At 43.7% G+C, this 13,809-nt stretch overlaps 1 protein-coding gene across 1 annotated transcript in view; it reads left to right on the forward strand.

Moving 5' to 3' along the window:
• The first annotated feature begins 5,105 nt into the window (after nucleotides 1-5,105).
• The window catches only part of LOC126565465 (translocon-associated protein subunit gamma), a 485,163-nt gene continuing 476,459 nt past the window's right edge, over nucleotides 5,106-13,809 (forward strand). Inside the window, exon 1 of the mRNA XM_050222646.1 lies at nucleotides 5,106-5,109. The gene's annotated coding sequence lies outside the window, so the exon portion shown is untranslated. The remainder of the gene's footprint in view (nucleotides 5,110-13,809) is intronic.

A 13,809-nucleotide genomic window follows, 5' to 3' on the forward strand; every position in this document is an offset into this window, starting at 1 on the left:
ACGTAAAACGAAAAACATAAAACACTGTACATGTGTGGATGTTGTGTGTGTGTGTGTGGTGTAAAAAATGTGAAAAATGACAAGTAAAACAAAAACATTAACAACGATAAATGGATCACGATAAAAGAGTGCGCCAAATGGGTGGTGGCGAATGGTGTTTGGGCTTTTGGAGAAAAGGGCGTGTTGCTTATCCGGCACATTGTTTTTTTTTGTTTTTTGTTGCTACACAGTGTGTGAAAAGTGTGGAAATCGGAACAATTATTCCTTACAGCAACGTTTGACCTGAACACACTTCCACCACTTACATTGTGGAGCAGCAGAATGGAGTGCTGCGCAAGGGGGCGCGCGTAATGGAAATTACTCTCAACTACTACGAGAATATCAGTTGGTTGGCGCGTTTGAAACGGGAAGATAATCGGATATTGTAACAGATTAAACGGTAGTAGATTGAGGTGCGTTAGGAGAGGGAATAATTTAGTTTCTATCATCATCAAAAAGTGTTCAATCGATTTATGAACCTATCCTTGTTTGGATGGCCGATTTTGGCGTTGGACTTCGAATGAGTCAATATTACGTTTTAGTGTTGCATAAAATAGTGACTTTGTAAAATGAAACATCACTTTACTCAGCAACACTTTCTCTCGCCCTCCACAGATTCGCCTTACTGCTTGATCCAATCATCTCGACATTGTTCCTGTCATGTTCAATTAAAGCCAAAAACCTTTGCGACGCCCTTTGCATTGAAATTCGGGTTCTCTATCGTTCGTTCGCATCGTTTTTAATGACTCCGCTGCGCCTCGGTGGCAAGGATCAGTGGGAGGAACAAAGCATTTCATCTCTTCCCTACCCTAATTTATGGAGCAGCTCTTTTTTTCCCATTTGAGACAAATCCCATACCACACGAAAAATCGACTGCAAATGGCTAAACTGCTAAACAAAGCAGCACAAAATTACTTCCACCAGCACCTCCCCTGCCTTTGGCGACTGTTTGACATGCTGGTTCTTTATGTAGTAGAATGCATCTTTTGCATCGTTCCCAGAATGCACTTTTCCGCCCATCTCCACTCATCGACCATTCCCCGAGTGTTTCCTTTTGTACGGTTTGGGATTTTTTGGGTTCGTTAAAGGAGAGTTCGGTCGCATGCTGTCAGCCAGACCGATTCTTAATTGGTGTCTATTCTTTTTTGTTTGTCGCCACACGGTTTCTTCTTCCCGGCGAGCTCGCACGGGCGCCAACGCATGGTGGGGGCCGGTTCACATTTGGCGGCCCTTTCCGACTCCGGTTCCGGTAAATCGTAAATCACGCGTTAAAAACAAGCAAACATAATAATTTCCAATCGAGTTAATTTGCCTGAATTATTAATGCACACCGAAAAACGCTGTGTTGGAATCATGTTTTATGTGAGGAAGGATATAAAAGTGAGAGTAACATAATAATAGTGTTTTTATAACAGCATGTTGCGCTGTGAAAAGTTTGATTTGGAATAAAATCAGTAAAAGAGCCAAAATAGGTTGGTACATTGTTACTGTAATGTAAGATGCTCTTTTCTTGAAATCTAAATTGAAGTAACGTTTTAATTACATTAAGTACAATAATAATTTATTTCTGTATTGCTTATTGTTTATTAATTAATTTGTGCACCGAGAACGGTTTTACGAGGCAAACACGCTTGCAATGGCTGAGACGCTTTACAAGGATTTACAATAAACGCAGAGAACTTTAAAATTGGGACATAGACATCGTAAAATCAAACTGACACGAGCATTGATTGAAACGCCTAATCATGGCCTTAAGCGGGGCGTTAGTACCGTATGCTGTGTTAGTGCGAGCTTCGTGCAATATTTGTCGGTGTCTTGATACCGGTCGCGGGACAGCAAAAGAAATCCTACTTACTAGTGACGGATCATCAATGGTTTCTAGTAGTAGTCCTGCTATAAAGATAATCTGAGCTCTGTTGCGCCTGACTTCTAACGTTTCTAGGCCCAGAAGAAGACAACGTTGATTGTAGGGTTGTAGTAAGGATCAGTCTGCCCAACCTAGCTTTCTTATGGCATATCGTGTGAACCTTTTCTGTATTGTCTCAAGTCGTCTTATAGATATAACAGTATAAGGACAAGTCACAATAGAACAGTATTCTAACATCGGGCGAACCAACGAACAAATCGGAGATTTTAGACAATATGGGTCATTAAAGTCCCTGGTCGATTTAAACAGTTTACCTAGTGTTCCATTTTTGGTATACGCCTAGGTCACGTGTTTCTTTGGTTTCTTCGCTATCTTGACGCTATTTATCTGATATTCGTACCTAACAGGTGAGCGCGTCCGAGTGAAAGACACCACAAAGCTCTTTTCCGTACAAACCGTCAAACAAGACGGACAAGACGGACAAGAACAAATGAGTTCTGGACGCACCACAGGTTAAAAACAGTTACAGCATGTTGTAGTCTCTCACAGTCGTCAGTAGATTTTACAGGCATAAACAATGTCTAATGAATAGCAACATCTGGACCTATGGCAAGTAGTTGTTATACTTTCATGCTATTCTTGTTATTTGTAGCACGAAATTCTGGTATGATGCATGTCTTCTAATGCATTTTAAGACTCAATTTTATAATTCTTCTTGAAGAATTAATCATTTTAAAAACAGGAAACAACATTAAAGACAGGTTGGGGCGGCCCGGTGGTATAGGCGACAGCGGCGCCGGTCTTCAAACGGCAGGACCGGTGTTCAAACCCCATCCGGGTCGTCCCCCCGTAGTGAGGATAGACTATCTAACTACGTGGTATTGGCAAGTCTAGTAAGCCATCTGATGGCCGGCGTGACCTTAGAGGTCATTAAGCCAAAAAGAAGAAGAAAGACAGGAAACAATTTCCAATTTCCTTAAACTAGGACTTGAACTAGAGAAGAGTGACTTTAAACTAGTTTTACTTTAAACTTATTATCCTCTTACTGATGTAAGGTGTGGATATAAATCGACGAGGCCAAAAATGGCTGGCTAAGACCTCTCTAGACCGTAATGCCAGTTAGAGAAATAATGAAAAGAGCTAGTATTGAGAATATCAGTGTCAGTTTCTGGCTGAATGCTCTTAGTTATCCATCTAGTTTTCATAATTTTTGTTTTCTTTATTTAATTTGATGTCTTTTTTGAGTGCCAAAGCTAAGTTCTGATTTGTTTGTCTAACTATATCAACTTCAGTTAACATTTCATAACTCATCCCATGTTTAAGCTTCCATTCTTAAACGTTGCACCAGACTTTTGGGCCCTTCCCAATCTCCCCGTTTTTTTGTCTTTTTTTTTTTTACAAACGCCAATCCATCGACTCGTTTGAGCAAATGCGTGGGCACTTATATAGAGCCCTCTTCACGAGGAGAGATTTGCTCCTACACCCTCACTTGGGAACAAACTTCTCGCCTTTAAAGATGCACCCCCAAAACACCACAAAACACACACCGGATGAATGCATTTCGGTCGTTTAGCTACCAATAAATTGACCAGATTGATCCATATTATTATTTTTCCCTCATTTGCGCCTCTTCTGTTCGTGGTGGTGGAGTTTTTTTTTCCTTCTTTCTCCACTCACGCTTCCACTGCTCAATCGTGTCGAAGCGATGCAGGTTCGACGTTGTGCAGCAGCAGATGCTGATGGGCCCCATTTAATGGGTTCGGATTCGTTAGCATCTTCCCGCTGGTGCACGATCGGGGGGATGTGATGGTGATTTAGCTTGCTTTAAAAATTTCCTTAATCCAGTCGGAGGGAGCTAATGGCTGCCGTGCCTACCTTAGCGTTTGCTAAGTGGCCATAATTTTTCCACTAGTTTCGGGTGTGTTTCCCGTTTCGGTGGGTATATTTTTATCTAAACTCGCTTACGCTTCGATCCAAACAAGCTTACTGAGCCAGTGCATGATAAATTGGTTAAACCTCAGTACAAATAAGCAAACCGATTTTAGTTTTCCTATTATGTCTAAGAAAGTTGGAGATACACTAGCTAGCGTGGCCTTGGCTAACGTTTACGTAAAAGGATTATAAATTGTTTATTACCCATTGCCTTACGTCGTGTACGCAAAAGAAAGCTGCAAAAGCGAAGCTAATAACGTTATGTCGACCAGCGCAAAAAATCCTGCCCATAATTTATAATTGTTCTTTGCTAACTAGTTTAGATCATACCACGTCAACCGCAACGCGCCGGCGAACTGTCTGTGAAAATCGTTTGTCGGAAAATCAGCACACGGCCTCTACTTCCGCTTTTCGGGCGGTCGTGCCTGAAGCTATTCTATTGCTGTGGAATATTAAATTACGTCGAAATTGTCTCTGATTAGGAATGGGTCTCCGTTCCGTTCTTTCGCTATTCCCGGCCAGTGAATACCCATCGGTATAAGGTACCTAATAACGAAGCCGACCAGCAAAATGGTCGTCTCGCTGTTGAAAGTTGTGCTACCATCCGCTCACTACTTTATGTCACACCGAAGCCAAAGGTCATTCCGTAAGGCATGCTCCACCCAACAATGGGGTCGACTGTGGTCTGCTGCAAGCCGACCACCATTGTTGGAGCGCCATGTTTTGCGGCTTAACACCGTAGCGCAAGTAAGCGCGAAACAGCCGGTTTTCCAGCAGTTGGAAAACCCACTTCATCACTCAATCAGCAAATAAAGGGAAAGAAAAGCTGGGAAGCCGCAGAAACGGTCATCCTTCGGACAGGCTTTGGCGGTATTTCCATTGGAGAACGTGGCTTCTTGGACTCTTGGGACATGTTTTGTCCTAAGGAGGGGGGGAAAAAAAGGAAAACTTCTCTGAAAATAAAGATGGTGTATGGGAATTGTTTTTCTTTCGCTATTGTGTTGTGTGCACTTGAAACACACAACAGTTAGCAAAATCAAGTTTTGTAACATAATGAGATTGCTGTTTGCTTTTGCTTCGCTTACCTTTCTAGCTTTCTAAACTCTGTACTCTCTTTTCCCACACACACACACACACACACACACACACTGGGCAAAATACGTTGGTATTTATTTTTGCGAAAATAAGAAGGAAGTTTTTCTCTGCCTCTTCAACGAAACTGCCAGGAGGGAGGAAGCGGTTTTTTTATTTTTCTGTGGTATGTTTCGTGTGTTAGTTGTTTCCGAATCGCTCGCATTGGTTTTCTTAAGTTTTCCCACTTTAAAGTATTACATTTCCCCAAACCGGGGGTGGCTCCTTTACTAGCCTTTCTTCAGTCTTGTTCCATATACCGTCACTCTCACACTCGGTCGGTAAAATGCGCTCACACTCGAAACAAACCAGAAACGCCGGAAGGATATAGTTGGAAATAATAGTGACGCAAGTTTTTTCTCCCAAAACCTTAAAAAACTCGAGAAAAAACGATCTAGTGACAGTAACCGATGCAACTGAAGCGTGCGCGACTTGTCCATGGAAAAAAGTCATTTTTCCTAACCACAAAGCTCGTGTGCACACGCTTTTCCTTTCCCGTTTTTCCCCGTCGATTTAATGATATATTGCAAACAGCATAAAACCGAGTATGGACCCAACGTACAGGGATATCAGGTGCACCGTTGTTGGTTTTTCTTTCCCTTTGTGGGATAATAGTTGCGAAACTGCTTTCGATTTTTCACCGAAAAGAAAATGCAGCGTAATTGAATGCGCCCAAACACACACTTTTTCGCTCTCTCGATATTGTATTTGGTTTTTGCCGAATTCAATCCGGTTGAACAAAAGAGGAATTTATTTCTACTTCTTTGCTCAAGTTGAGGAGAAAAATCGAAACGCCCGTCGGATGGTAAACGAGTAAATTTAATACTTTTAATAGAGTGTGCAGCTGGCGAACGCTGACAGTGGGCCTGTGGCACAGGGATGGAAAAATCTCAACCATATGTGTCGGTGCTCGGTCGCAGTTTGGTCCTGTTTGGTGACTTTGCATTATCGATATTATTTTTCTCCGAAGAGGGTGGCGTTTTTATCACCTTCTGCTTCTCTGGTCATGATGTGGTCATTTATTTTCGCCCATTTTTATCAGCAGCAGCACCCACCGGGGTTTCCATTACCGAATTAAAACTGACGAGTAGAAAATTTCGTTACCAAGCCATATTTGATGTTTACCGTTTGCGAGAGTGATTGTGCTTGTAGATTACTTGTTTTCTAATGCTCGTTTTGGGTAGGATTTCTTGAGCAAATAGTATCTTTTAGCAATTTCCTTTAAAACCGTTTCCCAAATAATGGACGCTTCCTGAAGCAGAAAGAAAACACCCTCCAAATGATAATGCAATAAACGATCCCTTCGCGTCACGGCGTTCGACACATTGGGCCGGGAGCTAGCAAATGGCACTCGTCAACCGGTTTGTTGCACTCGCAGAGTGACTCTCTCTCTCTCTCTCTCTCTCTCTCTGTCTCTCGAGGACTTCCGAATCTTTCGTGTACGACACGTGTCAAACGCTCGACACTGATTGACATAACCTCTACGCCGGTTTGCGTTCGCTGTCGCATGTGCGTTCGAGGGGGTATGTCAACGGTTTTCTTGCGGTATAAGCACACCGCTATTTGCTTATTTATTTGCTTTCGTTCGCCGTAAAGTGGCCGGAATAGAAATTCAGACACGAATGGTAAATGAGGAATGGAGGCATGACGCATCGATAGCAGGAAGTGATGGACATGTTGCGGCGTAGTTGAGTTCTTTTTTCTTGTAATGTTAAGTTTGAATTTTCCCTTTTTATGGTTCAGATTTTACGACACATTATTTTCCCAAGCTTGTAAAGATCTTCGGCGACTTTAACCCTTTCTTTGTGTCTTATTTCTTGTTTAAATTTCAACGAAATTTTCGGGAAAAATTAGAACAAAATTTAGGTTTCCTCGTTCTATGCTTGAACATGTCTGACAATTTCTCCCGTTGCAATAAAACTTGTTTTTCCATAGTACATCCTGTTAATTTCAATTTACTCTAAATAAATGTATTGTACATATAGCTTACAGGAATACTCTAATCCGCAGTAATTGTTTTGATCTCAGCTGTAATTGATATCAATTGGTCTGCCAGGATACTCTCAATAGGCTCCCATTGAACCAGAGATTGACAGTTTCCTTTGAAAAACTCGATTCAAATTGAGTATCCCAACATCGTCAGTACTGCCAACCGTGATACAAAAGTACATCCTTTGTGTTTCCTTTTTTCCCTCAAAATCGGCACCGGACGTACACATCAAAAGCCGGCACAAATGCTCGTTTTCGATTGGGTCATCCGAAAAAACAAACTCCAATAATTTAGTTGCCAGTTGGGCTATAGTTGCCGAGTGTGTATGTGTATATATGTAATGAAGCTGCTGCACAACCGGGTCCTCCTGTCAACGCTAATCCCTTTGCCCGGAATTGACAGATTGGAGCCGCTTATCGGGGGCCCGTTTGCTTACGGGTCCGCCTGCCAGTCCGCGATCCGTCCCGAAAGGTTTGCTTGTAAGCTGTGGGTGAGAAAACATGTTGCGCCTGTCAAAATGGGACGCGCAGGAAATAGTACTCCTCCAACCCTCATGGCTAATGGTTTTACATGGGCTGGACTCGGGGGATTTTTTTTGTCTATTGCTGTCACCTCCAAACGTTACTCTGCCCGATGAAGTTCTTCTTTTTTTTTTTGTTTTGGAAGCCTTCAGATTCGGGAGCATTTCCGACACTTTGCCACCGTACACAGAGGGTACGAAGGAAGACCAGCGGAGACTAATTTGTTTCTTTTATCTCGCTAATCTGACAGCTCTCGACCACTTTCGATCACGCTGGACACACGCACTGATGGTCGATTTTAGTCGAGTGCAGCTGCGGGAATCAGCTTTTTCCTCTTGTTGGAGGACGTTGTTCTTTAATGATGCGTTGTTTTGTTACGGCGACCCCGGACCAATCGATTACTCCACTTGACTTAGCGAAAGGCAGGGAACACCCGTAAGGAAACCGATGTCAGTCGAAATCTGGTGGTGGGGCGATAAAATGCCCCAAAAGTGAGTCGCGCGTCTCGCTTCTTAACCAGGCGAGAGACACGAATGATGGATGAGATCGTATCGCGCGAGGCATCGGTTTGATGAGGATTGAGCGTTGTATACACTTGGTTTTGTTTGGCGTTTCGGTTTGCTTTGGGGGTCCTGCTTTGTGTAAGTACGTAACGGACGTTTTAAATGCGATTGCATCACAACGGGCGAACCGAGCGAATTAGTAACTAACTCCATTTCAATGCTTCGGCTTTCAGTCTTATCGGTGGGCTGGGTTTCGATGCTCAGCGATACTGGGATGGTGATAAGACGTGTTCCAATTCCACTCACAATCGATTGTTATAATAATCGATTTGTGCGTAGGGGTTTTCAATCGATTAGGTTTGAGTTGAGAATAGCGTTCCAGCTTTGGCGTTACGTTTATTTTATGCTTGTCTTGGTTTTATTTTTATATCTTTTTGTTTTATTTAGACTGATTTTATAATGCTTTTCTTATGTTTTCAATAGAATAATTTCATAGCTTTCTAATAAGTTTTTGTTTTAATTCGAAGCTCGAAATTTAACGCCATTTTGAATTATTTTATTTTCATATCTTTCAATTCTTCTAAATCATTTAAGTTTTGTTGTTGTAGAGGTTTTGAATATAAATTGGCGATGAGGAATATTTGTTTCGAAGACTTTGATAAAAATTCGGTTGGTTACCTTAAGAAATGATTAATTAATTTAACAAGACGTCTAGAGGCCGGTGGTAAAGGCGACAACGCCGGTTTTCACACGGCAGGCCCAGAATTCAAATCCCATTCCAACTATGCAACTACGTGGTATCAGCCAGTCTTATAAGCTATTTGTTGGCCATCAGGACCTCCGAGATCGTTAAGCCAAGAATAAGAAGAAACTATGTCATATATTTTAAAAGCTTTGAGCGACCTTTATCAGTAAAGAAATTTTGAATCTTATTTTTAATTCTGTGTACCATCGCCATGCTCTTTTTAATGCAACAGCCGATCCGATCCGCCCCAAACCAAAGTGGGTGAAAAATTACCAACCCAACACTTTGCAAAGTGTTTTTCGGCTTGTGTTTTGTAACGCCCGTTAGCTACCGCCGTTCGGTTTTGTCCCACGAATATCTTAGCCACTCAAAAACAAGCAGCGCGAGTTTCATCAGTGATAATTCTCCAAACCTTCGGGGCGCTCCCGGCACATTGTTGGGGATGGGACGAAATTTATCTTAATAGAAAATCAGCATACTCTGTTGTGTGTGTGTGTGTTGGCTTGCCAGCTTCATCTGCTGTCGTTGGCCGTCGGCAGTTCTGGCCGGCTGTCGATAACGACGCTATCGAACGACAGCGATCAGGCGGGATGCCACGAATAATTAGCATAATTTAATCATTCTATCATTAAAATTGCTTACGAAATTCCACCATGGTGGAGCGTGCCGGTTCCACCAGGGGGGAGAGTGGGAAGGTATCGCTGCCATTTTTTCCGGTTGTTGCCTTTCCCCACCCGATTGCGTTCCCACCGAGTGCTGTTCTGTTCGTTTTGGCTTTCTCCGAACTAACGATGCCTCAACGATTTCACTGTGGCGTGGTTTTTGATGTTTTTCCTTTAGCCGGGTGTACCGTCACCCGGCCGTACGTAAAGCCCCATGTAACGCAAGCTTAGCGGTGCCCGGAAAAGGTCCTTTTGATCGGCAGGCGCAAGGATCGGTGGCGCTTTGATGTGTTTTGGGTGCCGTGCTTAGCGATTTTCCGTTGCTCTGCCGTCAACAGGTCACGGTTTGCTGATGCTTGTGGGGGAAAGCAAGGGAGAGAAAGAGAGAAACAGAGCTGGGTGAGATGCTAAAATATGCTTTATCAATTTTTCACAGGATCCATTTTCCAGCTCGCTGCCTGTCACGGTGGTTGTTGATGTTGTTGTTGTTGTTGTTGTTGAGCTTTCCGATTGTGTGCCTCTGGATGGTTTTGATGTGGTGTGGGATGTGCTTTGCTTTCATTATTCTTGGCGATGGTAATTTCACCTGCACGCACACGCCGGCTACGCAATTGCCGATGTTTTCGTACGCCAAAATAGGCTCCAAGAACCGAGAACGAGAAAATGCTCTGCCGGTTCGGTTTATTATTCATTTTTTGTTGCCCTGTCTGAAACCGGAAGCTATCCGGGATTGAATGGAGAGATTGAGGAAAACGGTACGCAACACGCACTCAGTGCGTTCTGACTAGGGCTGCTACTACGAAAAGTACACATTGTTGCGCTATTTTTTGTGCGGATCATCATTGTTTCCCGTCTCGAGATGTTGGATGCTGGGTAAAGTCTCGCGCAACATACACGACACAACATGCAAAACGGTCCTGTTTTTGGCCGATTTATCATTCATAACGCATAATCAACATATGCAACACGTGAGATCGCGAAAGAGGCAGCCGCAGAAAGAGAGCTTTCGCGCGGAAACATCCGATTTTGCACGTACGTAAATCGAAGAATTTCAGCGAAACCTTGCTTGTCGTGGAGTGAACAAAGGGGAGAATACCAAATCCCTTCTATTTGGCAGCTTCCAGCACAAAAAAAAAGAACGAAAAAAGGGAAAAAAGCTCTCTAGTAAACAACATAAACACTCCGATTTAAACGTCAGACACGCATGTTTGAGCATGGCTTCCGGTTAAGGATTTTTTTTTTTGGGGTACTTTGGTTCTTAGTTCAGAAGGCTCGGTGTTGGGCTTGCAACTCGCAAATACCGTAACGCGCTTCAGGTGTAATTGCGCTGAAGCATAACCACGTAATCCGGCGTGCAAGTTAGCATGTGGTGTTGGGCTGCCTCTGTTGCTGGATGGCTGCTTACCTATCGAAGCGCCAAGGGATATTTTTGTATCGGATTCAATATGAACAGTTTTATGGTATCGTTTAAGACTATGAATGTCACAAAAACTGTGGGATTCTGAATTCTGAATTTAAGGACTTAATGATTCTAAGTTGTCGCTCGCGATTCCTACATCGCTGAAAGAATTATTCGTAATAGGATACACAGTTTACGAGCATAAAGGAATCCGATATCAAGTCCTGAAGTATGAAAAAGCGATGGTTCAACCATCCGGCCACCAAACTGCACCTGGATACAATTTGTTTAAGAATATTTCGATTGATTTTCTTGCCCAAGCTCCTACAAAATTCAAACATTTTAATGAATGCTCTGAATCCTTTCCAAATCAACGATCATCTTGTTTAATGTTAAAAGATCATCGCAATTCCTTCTTTTGCTGCGAATCAACGAATCCAAAATGGCACCTAGCTTAGTTATTTTCTCGCTGCTTTCTTACCAAACTGAACGAGCAACAGTAATCAAAATAAAACAAAACTTTTTTTTCCTTCCAAAACATCCCTCAAAGGCCAACATAACCGTACCTCCGAAATGAGCGAAAGCTCAAGTATGTGTGTGTGTGTGTGTTTGACGTTCTTCGCTGCTTTATGTGCCATCTTCCAGCGCAACGGTGGTGGTTCAGTGGCATGAGATTGCGACTCCGAAATAAATGATCTTCGAAACGAGAAATGAAGCCAACTTTCTTGCACCATCAGTAGTGGTGGAGGATGTTGCTCATCCTGTCTGTATCTCCGGCTGCTGTGCTAGGAGTATACTACCTTCTCATGGTGATATTCCCTCACTCAACCCTCAACCACGGATATGAATCCGGAAATTTGGAAACTTCTGCCGTGCTTCCTTCTCTCTCTCTCTCTCTCTCTCTCTCTCTCTCTCTCTCTCTCTCTCTCTCTGTTGCAGTCCGATCCGAAAGACCCAAAGTCCCGGTGTGAGATTGCTTAGCGAAATGGCAAGATTGAAGTTTCGCCGCCACTTTCTTTCGCTCGCCGTGTCAGATCTTTTGCTTTTGTACGTCCCCAAAAAAGGACATTTCGGTCGGTTGGTGATGCTGGCGGTGATGACTGTAGTACGGCTGCGGCATAGATTAGCTTTTCTTCATCCGGAGTCATCTACGATTCCCCCTCAACAGCAGCCCCGTAGCATTAAGGTAGAATTGTTGAAGTCAGAAAGCCAGAAAGTAATCCTAGTTGGGTTTTTTCCTTTTTTTCCTAAAATGTGAAATGTGGACAGGTTGTGTTAGCCCCCTCACTAGGTCTCTCTTTGGTCCGCCAGGTTAGCCCCCAAGTGGCGATTCACTTTGAAGTCGATGCGATGCAATTTCCTTCCATGAGTGTATCAGAGGCTTAGGGAATTGCAATTTTGGATATTGGAATATAGCATCAAGCAAAAGAGCACCGACGAGTTTGCCAGAGTGAGTGAGCTCTGATTGCCTGCGGGGTGTATTAGACTTTTGAGTGAACTTCCTCAAAGCCTCGTGATTGAGCTTCCGAATGTCACTTGAAATGACCGAATGTACGCCATCTTGTGCCTATTCGTCCATCCAGAGCTCTAGAAGAATAGGAAGAGGAGTCGTCGTGCAGCAAGTACTTGCTGCAATCCTTTGATTACTGGAACCTTTTTAAGCGTATCTTACTGGAATCACTTTTCCGGCTACTGGTACTCGCGATCATGCTTTTGTTCATTGGGTTTTTGTTCTCACCGTTCTCATAAACCAGGCGAACACCACCACGAACCTCATTAAATTGCCGTCAGAATGATTGACATCCTTAATCACGTGGCGCAGTGGTACGGTGTGGCGCCCGCCGGTGGGCGAACCCGGCGACTCGGCTAAAAAGGACTTGATGTTCGCTTTCGGAAAAAGCGCTCGATGTAACGAGCGGAACCTTGTCCTAATCCCCAGTTTTGAGCTTACACACAGTGAATGTTTATCCTTTTGCACCAGGATCGATGTACAATACAACAGAAAGCCGTCCATGACAGCATAATTTCATTGTTTCGTTTCTTAAAGCAGATGGCTGCGGGATCTACCTGTCTAAGGGTTGGTCTTCTGACCCACCCGGTAGCATCGAATGCGAGTTGGAAGGGCGGGAGAGTGCGAAACAAGTACCGTACCCGATGACACAATCGCACTGCCATGAGACACCGAAACTCGGTATACGTTTAGAAGCACGTGAAAAGCAATAATCTCCAAAGACAAAGCAATGACAATCGCAAGACTCGTTTCGTGTCGTTGCGTAGCTGAAACAGAATCGAAAATCATCCCCCGAGCATCATCTTCCCGAGCAGAGAGCATGTATGTACCCCACCTGCTGGCGAGCTGGGTGGCAATTTTGAGGTCGATTTCCTGACGTATCGAATGTGAGGAAAGAATATCGTGTGCTTGCCGGCGAGAAAATGCCGCATTGGGATGCGCGACGTTTCGGAACGGACCGGGAGGTTATGCAGGCTTAATAAAACACGGGTGACAATAACAAGTGCCAGAAGAAAGGGATGTTGCCGGGCAGGGAATTGGGAGTGTGGAAGGGACGATGAACCTCCGGAATGGAATTATCCGCACGTCGCAGCCGCTCGCCGTGACAGACATGTTAATTTAATTAGCTTTACTTTCACTTGTCACATGTATGAGATGAAGATAATACACTTCTTCTGGGGGTTTTTTTGGCGTTCCCTCGATAAGCTGGCGCTCCTTCGGGCGCTTGCACACGTCCCTATCCGTGCATTTGACTGCTTCGGTGCATGTCGATACGTGTGTACGTGCGCGTGGTATGTCTTGCTATGTGGCATGGGAAATTCTGGAAAACTCGAGCACACACGCAGTCACTACGAAGGGGATCCTGGGTAAGTGATATGTAATGAAGGAAAGAAGAAGCGTATAGGATGCTCCCAATGAGTGTACGTGTGGCATGCGATTTTCCAACCGTCCTCCCAAGCAGATGAAACACACACACACACACTCAGTAGTTGGTGCGTTGTGCTTTGAT

This window comes from Anopheles maculipalpis, chromosome 3RL (assembly GCF_943734695.1).
Source record: "Anopheles maculipalpis chromosome 3RL, idAnoMacuDA_375_x, whole genome shotgun sequence".
Classification (NCBI taxonomy): Eukaryota; Metazoa; Arthropoda; class Insecta; order Diptera; family Culicidae; genus Anopheles; species Anopheles maculipalpis.